The following is a 15,769-nucleotide window of genomic DNA, read 5'->3' as shown; positions in this document are numbered from 1 at the left end:
GCACTATGCGACTTAACTTCTGAGGTCATCAGTCGCCTAGAACTTAGAACTAATTAAACCTAACTAACCTAAGGACATCACACACATCCATGCCCGAGGCAGGATTCGAACCTGCGACCGTAGCAGTCGCTCGGCTCCAGACTGTAGCGCCCAGAACTTGACTAGAAGAAGGGATCGGTTGGTAGGGCATATTCTGAGGCATCAAGGGTTCACCAATTTAGTATTGGAGGACAACGTGGAGGGTAAAAACCATAGAGGGAGACCAAGAGAGGAATACACTAAACAGATTCAGAAGGATGTAGGTTGCAGTAAGTACTGGGAGATGAAGAACCTTGCAAAGGATAGAGTAGCATGGAGAGCTGCATCAAACCAGTCTCTGGACTGAAGGCCACAACAACAACAGCAAGAAGCGACGTGGAATAGGGCTGTCACGTAAAATTAGGATACAAAATTGCGCTGTCTGTGTAATTAAGGAGTACTATGTAAAGTAGAAGGCACTACAACGACTACATCCGTCAAGAAATACAGGAAATGCATTTGCAATTGCGAATATCGACCACCTCCGTATGTATATCAGAATGATCACAATGAAAATATGTGCCGAGCCGGGACTCGAAACCGGATGTCCCGCTTTACGCGAGCGGTCTTCTTAATCGCTTCGGCTATCCGTGCACGAATTACGGGCAGATCCAAACTTCCATATGCTGTCGTCCATGTGTCACAACCTACACTCGCATGTTAATTATATTCCTGCCCAGGAAGGACATTTTTCTTGAGTCGAGGGCCTGGTATCGGCCGATAAATAGGAAATTGCCAAGAAAGCGTGCATGCCCGAAGGAAAATTGCATCGTATTTCTCAATAACACAATCACTGTGATTTCGTATTTATTCTTGGCCTTCCAGTCTCACTTTTCCCTCTTGGTTCAGTACATATAGTATATTACCGTCATTCACTATAAGTTACTTCTTTTCTTCTCAGACTGTCGTACATCTTGCACCATTTTATATTGTCGAATGCGTTTTCTAGGTCTACAAATGACTAGAGCGCGTCCTGAAATTTCTTCAGCCTTGCTTCTATTATCAAGCGCAATGTCGGAACTGCCTCTCTGGTGGCTTCACCTTTCCTAAAGCAGAACTGATCTTTATCTCAGAGATTCTCTGTTTTCTTTTCTTTCCTTCTGAATGTAATTCTTATCAGCAGCTTGGATGCAAGAATCGTTAACATGATTGTGCCCTAGTTTTCGCACTTATCTGTCCTTGTTGTCTTCGGAATGGTGTGGACGATATTTTTTGCTTAAGTCTGATGGAACGTCGCCACTCTCATAGACTCTACACACCAGCTTGAATAGCTGTTCGGTTACCACTTTTCCCAATAATTTTCGAAATTCCGATCGAACGTTATCTATTCCTTCTTGATCTGACCTCTTTCCAAAGCTCTTTCCAGTGCTAATTCTCTCATCCATACCGACCCCAATTTCTTCTTCTGTGACGTCATCAGATAAGGGGTCCCTCTCATTGGAGCCTTCAGTGTACACTTTCCCTCTATCTTCTGCGTATAATAGTGGAAATTCCGTTGCACTCTAAATGTTACCACCCTTGCTTTTAATCACACCGAATACTGTTTTGACTTTTTTACGTGCTGAATCAGTCCTCCCAAAGATCGTTTCTTTTTCGATTTCTTCACGTCTTTTCTGCAGCCATTTTGCTCTGGTTTACATGCACTTCCTCTTTGTTTCATTCCTAAGGGTTTTATATCTGTCTATTACTGTATTTCCCTGAACAATTTTGTGCTTCCTTCTTTCGTTGATCAACTGAGCATTTCATCTGTTACCCAAGCTTCGAACGCAGTTACCTTCCTTGCACCTATGCTTGTCTGTCCAGAATCTGCAATTACCCTTTTTGGAGATGTCCACTCCTCTTCAACTGAATTGCCTACTCCTGTGTTTCTTATCGCAGTATCTACACCCTTAGCGAATTTCAAACGCCTCTCGTTATTCCTCATTACTGCTGTATCCCACTTCCTTCCAAACTGCTTCTAACGCACGATTGTCTTGAACGTAAATCTAATCTTTATCAGTACTATATTGCGATCTGAGTCTGTATCTGCACTTGGTGCGCGTTACAATCCAGTACCTGATTTTAGAATTGTCTGTCTGACCATTATGTATTCTAGTTGTAACCTTTCCGTGTCTGATGATGATTTTCAAGTATATCACCTCCTTTTGTAGAATGAGATTTTCACTCTGCAGCGGAGTGTGCGCTGATATGAAACTTCCTGGCAGATTAAAACTGTGTGCCCGACCGAGACTCGAACTCGGGACCTTTGCCTTTCGCGGGCAAGTGCTCTACCAACTGAGCTACCGAAGCACGACTCACGCCCGGTACTCACAGCTTTACTTCTGCCAGTACCTCGTCTCCTACCTTCCAAACTTTACAGAAGCTCTCCTGCGAAACTTGCAGAACTAGCACTCCTGAAAGAAAGGATATTGCGGAGACATGGCTTAGCCACAGCCTGGGGGATGTTTCCAGAATGAGATTTTCACTCTGCAGCGGAGTGTGCACTGATATGAAACTTCCTGGCAGATTAAAACTGTGTGCCCGACCGAGACTCGAACTCGGGACCTTTGCCTTTCGCGGGCAAGTGCTCTACCAACTGAGCTACCGAAGCACGACTCACGCCCGGTACTCACAGCTTTACTTCTGCCAGTACCTCGTCTCCTACCTTCCAAACTTTACAGAAGCTCTCCTGCGAAACTTGCAGAACTAGCACTCCTGAAAGAAAGGATATTGCGGAGACATGGCTTAGCCACAGCCTGGGGGATGTTTCCAGAATGAGATTTTCACTCTGCAGCGGAGTGTGCGCTGATATGAAACTTCCTGGCAGATTAAAACTGAGTGCTAGTTCTGCAAGTTTCGCAGGAGAGCTTCTGTAAAGTTTGGAAGGTAGGAGACGAGGTACTGGCAGAAGTAAAGCTGTGAGTACCGGGCGTGAGTCGTGCTTCGGTAGCTCAGTTGGTAGAGCACTTGCCCGCGAAAGGCAAAGGTCCCGAGTTCGAGTCTCCGTCGGGCACACAGTTTTAATCTGCCAGGAAGTTTCACCTTCTTTTGTGATTCTTTGACAGACTATTGGCTATTACTATCTTAAATTAATTGCAGAACTCAGTTAACCTTTCTACTCTCTCATCCCTGGTACCAAGCCCATATTCTCCCGTAACCTTTACCTCTATTCGCTCTCCAAAAATTGTGTTCCAGACCCCCATGACTATTAGATTTTCATCTCCCTTTACTTACTTAATTACCTAGGCATTATCCTCAAATTCGTCCTCTGTCTCTTCATCTGCTGCTCGCGGCCTTGGCATGTATGCCGGAAGTATCGTTGTCAGTGTTGGTTTCCTGTCGAACCTGACAGTCAAAACCTTGTCACTGAACTGAACCCAGTAGCTCACTCTCTGCTTCACCTTCCTATTCATAACGAATCCTACTCCTGTTATACCATTTTCTGCTGTTGATTTTATCCTACATTCATATGACCAGAAATCCTCGTCCTTTTTCCATTTCACTTCTCTAACCACCCCTGCATCTACACTGAGACTTTTTATTTCCCTTTTCAGATTTTCCAGTTTTCCTACTATGCTCAAACTGCTGATAGATAGACTGGTATCCTGTCGTTGGTTATTCCATCTTTTTCTCTTGGTCACTTCCCCCCTGGCTGTACTTCCCGAAAGATCAGAATGGGGGTCTTTTGTCAATGGAGAGATCGCCAGGACACTTTCCCACTTTACAGGCCATTTGTCCTACGCTTACACACACATCAAAAAAAGTTTTGCATCACCCCGATTCCCAGAACTCCTGGAGATGGACGTGGACTGTGGATATTGTATCACAGACACAGTGCCTTTGACTGTTCAGAAATGTCACTAAACCCGCCCAAAGATGTAAACAACCATGCATGAACAGCGCCTATTAGACCGAGGGGGTCCAACAGCCGATCAGTTCCAGTCATTCCACCAGGAAGGAGAAACACGGCTCGAGTTTGTCTGTAGTTCAACAATGCCTAGACGATCAATACCGCGGTTCGATCGCGTCCGCCTAGTTACTTTGCGTCAAGAAGGCCTCTCAACAAGGAAAGCATGCACGCGTGTCGGAGTGAACCAAAGCGATGTTGTTCGGACATGGAGGGGATACAGAGAGACAAGAACAGTCGATGACATGCCTCGCTCCGGCCGCCCAAGGGCTACTACTGCGGTGGATGACCGCTACCTACAGACTATGGCTGGAAGGAGCCCTGACAGCAACGCCACCATGTTGAATAATGCTTTTCGTGTAGCCATAGGCAGTCGTATTACGACTCAAACTGTGTGCAATAGGAAGCATGATGCGCAGGTTCATTCACAACGTCCACGACGAGGTCCATCTTTGCAACCACGACACCATGCAGTGCGCTACAAATGGGCCCAACAACACGCCAAATGGACCGCTCAGGACTGGCATCACGTTCTCTTCACCGATTAGTTTCAAATTCAACCAGATAATCATAGGAGACTATCCAGCGAGTGCAGAGAGGTGGAGGTTCCTTGCTGTTTTTGGGTGGCATTATGTGGGGCCGACGTACGCCGCTGGTGGTCATTAAAGGCGACGTAACGGCTGCACGATACGTGAATGCTATCCTCCGACAGATAGTGCCACCTTACCGGCAGCATATTGGCGAGGCATTCGTCTTCATGGACGACAATTCGCGTCCCCATGGTGCACGTCTTGTGAATGACTTCCTTCAGGATAACGACACCGCTTGACTAGAGTGGTCAGCATCTTCTCCATACATAAACCCTATCGAACATGTCTGGGATAAATTGAAAAGGGCTGTTTATGGACGGCGTGACCCATCAACCACTCTGAGGGATCTACGCCGAATAGTCGTTAAGGAGTAGGGGAATCTGGACCAACAGTGCCTTGACGAAGTTGTGGATAGTATGCCACGACGAATCCAGGCATGCATCAATGCAAGAGGACATGCTACTTGGTTTTAGAGATACTGGCGTGTACAGCAACCTGGACCACCACCTCTGGAGGTCTCGCTGTATGGTGGTACGGCAGGCAATGTGTGGTTTTCATGAGCAATAAAGAGGGCGGAAATGATGTTTATGTTGGTCTCTATTCCAATTTTCTGTACAGGTTCCGGAACTCTGGGAACGAGGTGGTGTAAAAGTTTTGTCGATGTGCGTGCCTATATTGGTCTGACATGCCTATCAAAAAGTCTTTCAAACTCCGTTTAAATCGTACTTTATCTGAAACCAAGTTGTAAATGGTTGCAGGCAATATGTGTGTTCTTTAATATTGGATACCTTTTTGGACCATGGTAAATGATTTTACTATGGCCTTTATGTGGATTGTTCTTATTCCTAGTACCGAGCGAGGTGGCTCAGTGGTTAGACACTGGACTCGCATTCGGGAGGACGACGGTTCAATCCCGCGTCCGGCCATCCTGATTTAGGTTTTCCGTGAGTTCCCTAAATCGCTCCAGGCAAATGCCGGGATGGTTCCTTTCAAAGGGCACGGCCGACTTCCTTCCCCGTCCTTCCCTAATCCGATGAGATCGATGACCTCGCTGTCTGGTTTCCTTCCCCAAAAACCAACCAACCATTCTTACTCCTAGTATTGATAGTATGTATTAAGCTACTGTTGGAAACAGAGATTTATAACTTGCAACGAATTTCATCAAGTAAGTGCGACGTTGACACACGTGTGACTAAAATGGCAAAGGGTGCTTCTAAGACCGCCCAGTTTGGCAACAGTCTCGGTGTCAAGCTCCTAACTTTGTTGGGCACTTTAAAATTATGCATTTACAGAGACAAACTGTGATGATCTCCTAGGAACTTGCAGACCGATAATCTCTTGACACTCTTCTGATACCGCATGCCTACTGGCACGAGCAAGGTACCTAGGAGTCTCGTCACAGTTTGTCGCTCTACAGGTACGTCTCAAAAGAACTGAACAAAGACGAGCGGGTGAAGCATGACTGAGCCCAGGCATGGCGTCGCAGGGCACCACGCTCTTGCACTATTACAGAGGAAGGCTGTAGTCTCCCTTGGGCCAAATGTCTAACTCCTAAGCCGCAACTGGAGACAATTACGGCTGTTCGAAAACGTAATCCTTTGTGTTGCATAAAGTGCCACCACGCTTAAAACTGCCCAAGTGACCTGAATTGCATTCGACTTGATTTGTAAGCAACCAAGAAAACCTAATTTTCTTGATGCTCCTAAAATTCGTTGCGGTAGAGTCGTCTAACTATACAAGATAATTGTACAAGATTGGACTACAGAATACTACTCTGTATTGTTATCAATCTAAATGCAAATTAAAACCACGGTGATGTAAATATCAAGAAACATGTTATTGTAAATGGCAAAGTCGTTAACGGTTGTAAACTCAAGTTTATTGGACAAATGACGTTTCAAAAAGCAAGATGCGAATTGACATTACATAATGAAAACTTTTGTTCCGGACAGTGACCAAAGAGTCCTATACAGCTACTGCTGTCCCTGTTAATTACCCACGATGAATTGTTAATGCGGTTTCATTCACAAATAACAAAGTGAAATGACGAGCTGTAAAGTTTGTGTTCGACGGGCATTCGAAGCCTGTAACTAATAAATTGTCAACTAAGCACAATAAGGTATTAGATACAGAACTTTCACACCTGCTGTGAGATGTTTGAAACTGAAATGACGTCGCGAAAAAGTTTTGTGTTATTTTCTTGTCATGAATAGACGTTAAATGTAGAAATATTTTGCCAGTAATGAGTTGTGAATATGTTTGAAGTGAGAATGATGTGACGAATAGTCTTGTGCTGCCTGGGAGTCGAAATCGCACATAACATTGTTGTTAAGTACCGATGAAGACACAATAACGTTTCTTCCACCAGTATTTAGGAGTTGCTTGTTTGTACCTCAAATATCACAGTAGTGTTGGCTGAACCGCCAACACTGTGTTACTAGAGGAAGCCGAAATGCACGCGTTTTAGCTCACGCAGGTTGGCGTGAGGAGGGAAGGACTATACTGACGTGAGGTCTGGAACATGACAAGGAATTAGAATTCAGAAAGTGGACGTAGCTAGTTGATACTTTAATCCATTTATGATGAACGTCGCTCTTGACGGTACATGATTCACAATATTATCTGTTCAGATTATAATAACTGAATATGGCGCCTTGCTAGGTCGTAGCAAATGACGTAGCTGAAGGCTATGCTAAACGGTCGTCACTGCAAATGAGATAGTATGTAGTACGTGAACCATCGCTAGCAAAGTCGGCTGTACGACTGGGCGAGTGCTAGTGAGTTTTTGTAGACTAGACCTGCCGTGTGGCGGCGCTCGGTCTGCAATCACTGATAGTAGCGACACGCGGTTCCGACGTATACTAACGGACCGCGGCCGATTTGAAGGCTACCAACTAGCAATTGTGGTGTCTGGCGGTGACTCCACAATCACGATCAAAATTTCTGTGTGGTGTGACTGGGAATATAAACAAGCATCTATTGCTATTGTTGACAACGCACGGCGGGACGTTAAGAATAATAATTACTTATAGTGTGCTGTATGAGTACAGGAGCTTGAAGTCACAAGATGAAAACTTTCATCTCGAAGCAAGGTTTCAATTCAGACGTGTGCCGGCCATGGGGATCTGGAAGAGTTTGAAATCATGGGGAAGCAACGAAACGACTTAGCTGCATCTAGCCGAGGGCGTCAAATCCCGCAAAATGGGAGTTGTTAGTAGAAAACCCAGACCAGTACAAATACGTTCATCTTATTAAATTCAAATATAACAGAAAGTAAGTGCCATGTGACCTTAAATGACGATTCATTCGTTATAAACTAACGATTCTAACACATGACATACCCTTAGAGCTCATGATTTTGTCGTAACGATTTGTGCTCCATACTTGATGAGCCTCCTGACCCTTGGAAGTGGATTACAGTCTGCTCAAAACATTCATTTCTTTGTTCTGCCACATTTCCATACACTATCTGCCTTAGCTTTGCAATGAGTACTTTCTATTTGATTTTGTTATCACTGAAGCAAAGTCACCCAACACTCATCTGTACGACCTATCAACACGGTAGGATGCGCAAATTTCTCCAGGATCTATTGCTTCCACTTCTCATCATGTTGTGCTGTATGTGTTAGTGGTCTGAAGATTTACCAACAGACCGTAAATACATACAACACTAGAGAAGCTCAAGAAGAAAACTAACACTTTCTTAAGAAATTTTAATATTCTACCATGTTACCAGTTACATAATCTCGTCGAAAGCACGCACTGGGTAGCCGACGCTGATGTTGGAGGGCGATGCAGACGAACAAGGATATGAATGTTTTCAACAAGCTATATTCACCTTCAGGGACTAAGAATTCTCTTCCACTGTGACAGCCTTCGTTTAGACTAAGTCACGAGCCTGTTTCATATGTAGTACGGTGAACTATTGGACTGTGGACTGTTACTGTATGTAAGGTGTTGGTTCGATCCACATCTCAGGCAACTATTCTTGACAAGCATGGAAACCTCTCCATTCCTCGTTTAAACAACGTAGGGTTGCACCACGGTTCCAAATCCATATTTAACGTGATGTACCCTCTAAAACTAGTGAGGGACAAACGATGTAGATTGGGCCATGCCAGATGCGGAAGTCGCAGCAAGCAGAAAGTCGTCAACAGTAAGCTTTCTGACACAAGAACATTTATTTTATTAAAGGACTAATCGTCATGTAATGAAACTTACTGTAACTTTGTGGAACACCTCTTACATCTTTCCGGCGCTTATTATTATTGGGAGGCAGTGGTTTGATGATCAACCGGCCCATCGGAGCCAAGGAGTACTGAGTACAATTAGCAACTTAGGGAGACGCCACACGAATACGAGGACTGAATAACTATCCCACTAATATTTACTATGTCACAATAGTAATCTAACTCTGAACTAATAACTGTCGAATAAAACTCCCCGCTAACATTCAAAGTCAATAGCAATATTCAGGAGTAACTGCAATATCCTGTTTGGCGCGATACAGATCGTTACAAAATCTAGAACATTTCTGAAAATAATTTCTTTTGAGCATTTTTCATAATTTCAATCTGCGTGGGTGAGGTTATGAACTCTCTGGCGCTTGTTTTATTCTCGCCGTGCTGTCGGCTGGACGCTGCTATTGACCAACTAACCGGCTCACCTTCGTTTTACCAGCAGCGGCACCCCGCTATTTAAATTTTGCTTTCTGCGACATACATCAGCTTCTATTAAAACATTGAAAATCCTTCTCGTCTAGATAGTGGTTGCCCCCCTCAGCCATCTATATAACTTCCCATCATGACGTGACTATACCGCGTGATCTCCACGTAAGGTAGTTTAAGACGGCTAATATAAGCATTTCGTCACAACTTGAGGTGTTAAAAATATTGGCGCTGTACTGGTGTTCACTAAATTTTGGATCTGACCACTTTTGAACGATACAGCTCCGTCGTTACGTTGTTTGCTCAAGATTCCAACTCTTCAAAGTCTCCACGAAAGCCATGTGTCTGGGTTCGATTCCTAGCCCGAGATAAAATGCTTCATCTTGTCACTTCAACCTGCAGCATGCATAGAACTACAGTTGCAAAATAATTACGGTTCTTAAAGTCCCTCCATATGCTGTCAACAATAACGATATGTGCTTCTTCAGACTGCCAGTCAGACAAAGAAATTTTGATCATGCTCTTTCAGGTTCAAACATAGCGGTATTAACTACTAGTGAAAAGGGATTGAATAGTTACAGCCTCTTAGTGACTAATGAAAAATAATACAAAGTGTGGTTTCGAATAGCCGGCCGGTGTGGCCGTGCGGTTCTACGCGCTTCAGTCTGGAGCCGCGTGACCGCTACGGTCGCAGGTTCGAATCCTGCCTCGTGCATGGATGTGTGTGATGTCCTTAGGTTAGTTAGGTTTAAGTAGTTCTAAGTTCTAGGAGACTGCTGACCACAGATGTTAAGTCCCATAGTGCTCAGAGCCATTTGAACCAATTTTATGTTTGGACTCCCGGTCAGCACAGACCTCTTCGTCGCTTTTTTTTTTAGTTCTGACTTACGCACATCTCCCTACTGGTGAAATAAACTAATATTTAACGTTTACTCATGGCTATCAAACAACGACTTTAAGTACCACGTTCGAATCCCTGTAACGCAAAACATTTACTTCACGTCCAAACAGTTTCAATCAGTTTTTTTACTGGTGCAAAATTTCTATATCTGTCATCTGACTGAGCTTAGTTAACAGTCGATCAGTTACTAGTTTCCCATCCCCATCCAAAACAAACTTTTCATCACGACATTTCAATTTTAAGCAGCAGCACCGTTTATTATTTGTGAATGAAACCATATTTAAGATTTGTTGTGGTTAATTAACGGGGACAATAGCTGCTGTAAAGGAATTTTGGGTCCATGTCCAGAACAAAAGTTTTTGTAATGAGTACGATACTTTTACAGGCTATAGCTCATTTTATTGTAAGTAAAAAAATCTTCATAAATCACAAAAACCCTCGGATTTTCCTCAATATTTCGTGATTACATCATTTTTTCTGTAGAAAAGATAAACTAGAATCTTTTTCACCTCAATACTAAGATAAATTAAGTAAATGAGCATTCAAATGATCAATTTTATGTATTATATATATTTTTATTTATTTTATTTTAGGTACTCTTTATATATAATTCAGGTAGGATGCTCGCCCACCCTGAGATTCCACATGTAAAATTTTTCCATGAAATAAGTAATGGAAGGCAAAAATTTTAATGGAATTCACGTTAATAATACCTCAATTTCACCTGCATATCTTCAAAGAATTGGAAATCCATTCAGTTATTAACTTCAAATATCTGTCTAGTAAGACAACCTTAAATTCGTTATTATGCTCCATTCAATTTTTTCACCATATCTAGTATCCAAATATTCACATACAAAACATTTAGCTGTATTTTACTAATTTTTTAAACAAATTAGAATTGTTTGCATTATTGAGCTTCTTGAGTAAGGGCTCCATTCATATAGCATTTTTTTTTTGTAAAATTAAAATTTCATATTATCAATTGACAACTCAGAAAACAACAACAAAAAACCAGGTTTCGACGCTACTATGAGCGTCGTTTTCAGAAATCAACTAACTGTTCTAAAACATATTAGGTATATAATACATTAATAAAATTAAAGTTTGTAGTGGCTGGAAAGAGATGCAGTACTTACAAGTCACATTTTAAAAAAGATCTAAGGCGGAAAGGCGACGTCATGAATAGTTGTAAATAAGATGGCGAGCCGCTAAGGGCTGCTCGTACTTGAGTAAACAAGGGTTGCAACAAGACCTGAATTATATTATTCACTTTATAATGATGAAGAAGAATTCGATGATGATGAACAAGGTAACTGTGGCAGCTGATAAAGCCCATATGGCAATGTATCTATTTTATTTTCCAAACCACATCTTTCCTCGTCATGAGGACACAGTGCTTTTTCATTTATCTTAACAGAATAAATTTTGTATTTAGCATTTCACATTAAATTCATATTTATGTATTGTCCAGTATTATTAAACAAACAATCCTCGTAATGTTCTAAACTTATTTTATTTTTGACAGCACTTTTCCTGACTCCTGGTTTTCTCTCCTGTTGTCGCCAACTTTATAAGCACACATTTATACTCTAAAACCACAAAATTATTGCATTATTTTACCATTTGAGTCATCTTTCATTATTCCTTAAACTTTCTTGTTTAGTTGTGGACCCGGTGTGGCCAAGCGGTTCTAGGCGCTTCAGTCTGGATCTGCGCAGGCTCGAATCCTGCCTGGGGCATGGGTGTGTGTGATTTCCTTAGGTTAGTTAGGTTTAAGTAGTTCTAAGTTCTAGGAGACTGATGACCACAGATGTTAAGTCCCATAGTGCTCAGAGCCATTTGAACCATTTACTTGTGGACTATTGTATATATTACGTGTTGGATGCCCACCAGTACCACATTTATCAGTCATTGATTTCATGTGTTCATAGAAATCCTGTCTGTATGTTGCAGATATAACTGTCCATATCTCCGTATCAAAGCTCAATTTTCTTACCATATTTTGGTGTCATAACTCTATAGTAAAAATCATACATCAGTTCTTTGGATAAATCAAATATACTCATACCAATGTAAATTATTTTATGAAGCTTATAAGAGTGTCATGACCTGGAATTTTTAGTGTGAATTCCATTTATGCTTTAACCTTACCTATTTCATTTAGAGAGACAAATTTCAGGCTGGGCGAGCATACCCCTCCTGGAATTATTAAAAAGCATAAAAAATATATAAAATAAAATTATATATCTACAATACCTAAAACTGCTTATTTCCTTGCACATTTACTTATTTATTTGTCTTAGGATTGAGGTGAATTTTTCGAAAGAAAGTTTGAAATCGTTTTGTAGCCTCTGGATTATTTTTTCTGTAGAAAAAATAACATGAATCAGGAAATTCAGAGGGAAATTGAGGGATTTTTTTTATTTATACGGATTTTTTCTTAGAGTAAAATGAGGTAGAACCAACAAAAATGTCGCCCTGTCATGTAATTTCAGTTTGAATCTGGTTTTTTGAAATGTCATTTATTCTAACAAATTTGAATTTCAAGTGTTTATTACTGTGTCATCTCTAATTATGTGTTTACTAATTTTTGTGTTATAATCTTATTAATTTGCATCTGGAGTGATTACCATATAGAGCGATTTTCTCTAGTGTTCTCTTGCAGTTACAATTTTATGTACTCAAACGACTGCACTAAAAAAAGATCAGGGAGCTGCAATTAAATTATGTGTGGTTGCAGAGAAATCAGGTGGAACGCAATTCGAGCCGCGTGATTTGTGGGTTACATTTTTCTGTCAATGTCAGATCGGTAGTGAGATGGAAATCACAGTGAAAATCGAAAACGCTTCATTTGCAAAATTTAGCTACATTTTCCAGCTATTTCTCTGTGTAGTCGCAGCTCCGACATAGACACCTGTCGTAGCGTTGTACAAACCTTCCAACACCCTCGTCGTAGAAGTGCGTTCCGCAGATTCTCTACGCTGCTCTGCAGCTCGTTGTCTGCGCAAAAATACTGCCCTTATAGGCAGCAGTTCATGTGAACATAGAGATAAAAAGCAGAGGGGGCCAAGGCCAGTCTTCTGTCGTAGACGCAGCAAGACCGTCTTTGTTGCGGCTGCAGTGTGCAGCCGAGTATTTTCACGGAGAAGGGCTTTGCTGTCGCGCATGGCAGTTCCGTTGTATGGACTACATGGAAATCAGGCGCAATCCTTCAGCGGGAAGATACACAACGACAATATACACTTCTCACTTGGAGGAAGACTCTATTGTGCCGGGTATCTTTACGTGCTCACCGTGTTCTCTGAACTGAAACATGCGACGTGATGCGATCGATGGACATACTACAGACACTCCGCAACACGAGGTCTGTTCAAAAATTTCCGGAACTTTGTCCACAAAATATTTCTACACTTACCATTTACTTATTGTGCATGGTCTCCCTCGAAATACTCCCCTCCACAACTTATGCATCACTGCCAACGCCGTTTCCAATTACGGAAGCAATCCTGGTACGCCTCCTACGCGAAGCGCCGTCAGCGAATTTTCTTTTATCTCGTCTATCGTTGCAAATCTTCGTCCTTCCAACGGGTTTTCAACTTCGGACATGAAAAGAAGTCCACAGGGGCCAGCTCAGGAGAGTACAGAACGTGAGGCAGCGCAGTGATTTCGTTTTCTTGTGCAATAGTCACGCACCAACAGGGATTAATATTGCGGATGCGCTTATTGTGATGCAAGAGCCATGGATTATCACGCCACATTTCAGGCCGATTCCTTCTCACATTTTCACGCATACGTCGCAACAGGTCTCAACAGTACCATCGGTTAACAGTTTGCCCCTGAGGCACGAATTCATGATGAACTGCTGAGCGGGGTAGCCGCGCGGTCTTAGGTGCCTTGTCACGGTCCGTGTGGCTCCCCACGTCGGAGATTCGAGTCCTCCCTCGGGCATGGGTGTGTCTGTTGTCCATTGCGTAAGTTAGTTTAAGTTAGATTAAGTAGTGTGCAGGCTTAGGGAGCGATGACCTCAGCAGTTTGGTCCCATAAGACCTTACCATAAATTTCCAAAAAAATGTCCATGATGAACTAATCCTTCAAAGAAAACTATCAACATGTCTTTGACATTCGACCTGACCTAAAGAGCTTTTCTTGGTCTTGGAGAATCTTTCCCGACCAATTGTGAAAACTGAACCTTGGCCTCAACAACATAAACGTAGACCCACGTCTCATCACCAGTTATGATTGTCTTAGGGAATATCTCGTTCTCATTTGCGCGATCTAAATGTTCTTCACACAGTGCGGGACGAAGATCTTTCTGGTCTTGACTCATAAGCCGTGCTGCAGTCATGGACTGTGCGGCTGATCCCGGTGGAGGTTCGAGTCCTCCCTCGGGAATTTAATTATTTAATTGCCTATTTTAATCACCCTGACAAGGAGACCTCACTTACAGTGAGGCCATTTCATAGGATGGCCTTCGGCTGCGTGTCTGAGCAGGACTTTGAGGTTCTTATTCTATTGAGGTTATAACAACTATTTAGAGAAATTAATCTTTATTAATTAAAAAAAAATTTCACGAGCGGTCTGGCGCGACCAATAACCACCACTACCAATGATTATGGTGATAAGAATCTAGCTTTTAGCATCGACATCTCTAAAATACAACGCTACACGCTCTTCATAATGCAACGGCCTATACATCCGCACTGCTCAGCGGTCGCAGAGCGACTGGCGCTGAGAGCGGAAGTGCCGCTGGACCCCTGCAGCGTGCCTTATCAGCCGTTATCAGCGCCGTTGCGCAACCGGAAGTGAATTATTCTGCAACACGGGTCTAGTAAAACTAGGACCCGTGTTGTGTTGCAGTGGCCAGAAACTAAGTCCGAATTCAAGGTCAAGCGCAGTAAAACGCGTAAAACACAATACCCACCCACCGTCCCCACTCTTAAAATCAGTAGTCCACCCAAACAGTACGTATACTGTTCAAATAAGTTATTTTTAAGCAATTATTCGTTATCAGAGACGTAATCTTCATAAGAATAACACATACTGGAAGTGAATTCTTCTGCAACACGGATCAAGTAAATATACCGGACGAGCAACAATGATGCAACAATGCAGTAACAGCAACAATCGTCCAACAATGGCGTAAAAGGCCATTATCCTTAGGATAATTTAGGTTAAGTAGTGTGTAAGCTTAGGGACTGATGACCTTATCAGTTAAGTCCCATAATATTTCACACACATTTGAACATCTTCATAAGCCGTGGGACGTACTTGGCGAGAGCACGATGTATTACCAGATACATTTCATGACATGATCCATCTGAAATATTACATTCTTCTGGAGACTCTCGGACAGTCAGTCTTCAATTGCCACGCACAATTTCGCTGATGTTCCTGAGCGCCCTCAATACATGTCGAAAGGCATCCCGAACAGGGGTCATCTTTAGCTTCCGTCCGGCCATTATTAACGCGTTTGAACCATTTGTAATACCGTGTGCGGCTTAAGCACTCATCACCGTGGGCTTCCTGCATAATTTGGTCTGTCTGTGTAAAGGTTTTCTTGAGTTTGGCGGAAAATTTAATGCAGACGCGTTGCTGCTCTAACTCTGCCATTTCGATATTCGCAAAATTGTGCGACACAACGCTC

Source organism: Schistocerca americana, chromosome 1, assembly GCF_021461395.2.
Source record: "Schistocerca americana isolate TAMUIC-IGC-003095 chromosome 1, iqSchAmer2.1, whole genome shotgun sequence".
NCBI classification, from domain to species: Eukaryota; Metazoa; Arthropoda; class Insecta; order Orthoptera; family Acrididae; genus Schistocerca; species Schistocerca americana.
This window is presented reverse-complemented; position numbering follows the sequence as displayed.